We start from the raw sequence: 1,335 nt of genomic DNA on the forward strand, positions 1-1,335 counted from the left end.
TTTAAATAATTTGTACAACTTGCATTTTAATGTGTTTATTAGCTATTTGTATGTTTGTTCTGTAAAATTGTCTTCTCATTCCATTTGTTAGTGGAATGATTGCCTCTATCTTACTATTTTATAAAAAGCTTTTAGACTTTTAAATCTGTGAGCTCTTTCTCCATCAGGTATACTGCTAATAGTTTTTCCCAAGTTTGTCTTTTTTCCCTTAACCTAGCTTTGTTTTCATTTGTGTTTTATAAAATTTAAGTGGAATACATGAATCAATATGAGTTTTCTGTAATAATTTCACCAATAAAAACTTATAAAAACTACACTTCCTCTAATTTTTTAACTTCTGGAAGAACTCAGCTTTGCTTTTGTGAAATACATGAAGCAATATGATTAACAACGTTTTTTTCAAAAAGTTATATGCCATCTTAACATTTCTTGGACAGTCCATTCTTTTTCCATAACTTACAATACACTGTTTAAAAAATCATGGACAATGCATGAACTTTGGATAGTATTTACAGAAAAAAAAAATGACAGAAAGTTGCCCTCCACATGACTGGAAGGTAAAATACACAGCTCATGGAATGAGAAAATTTTCACATAAAATGACAATTATTACTGCAGAAATTGTACCATTTGTTCATGACTATTTCCACAATTGCAAAATAACCCCCAAAATATAAAATAAGTCTTGTCCTGAGTCAAAATGGCTAATGTGCATGGATGACTCAAAGACCGAAAGGAGCTCCAGAAACATGGGCCCCAGGAACAAGCTGCTCAAAATGAAAGCGAAGTTAAGCAAATCCAGAGAAAGCAGGGGATATAAGACTTTGGGAATACAAAATCGGGAAAGCTTTGAAAATGAAAGAAAGGTAAGGTTGGTAGGCTAGGTAAGAAGGGTACAGGGGGCCTGGAAGAGGAAAATAATTAGCACTCAACCATTGATCTTCCTCCCTGCTTGAAATTCTGATTTCTTTAGTGCTGGTTACGAGGTACGCTGTGCTTTCAGGGTAAGCCCACACTGTCCCAAACTGGAATTAAAAATGTGTACCTGGAGGTAAAGGAACTCAGTCATTATTCAGTTAAGAACATATGCAGGTATGTGGCTCAGCAGTACAGCCTTTAATGTTGTGGACAGTGAAGTCATATGATCTTGGATTAAATACAAGAGAAGGGAATCGCAGTCAGAACAAGATCCTCTCAAGAACATGTGTCCTAACCCCCAGAACCGTTGAATATATGACCTTACATGGCCAAGGGTATTTTGCCGATGCAATCTTGAGATGAGGAGATTGTCCTACACTACCAACATGGGCTCCGTTCATCACAAGCATCTTGGTG

The sequence above is a fragment of the Myotis davidii genome, unplaced genomic scaffold (assembly GCF_000327345.1).
Source record: "Myotis davidii unplaced genomic scaffold, ASM32734v1 scaffold147, whole genome shotgun sequence".
Lineage (NCBI taxonomy): Eukaryota > Metazoa > Chordata > Mammalia > Chiroptera > Vespertilionidae > Myotis > Myotis davidii.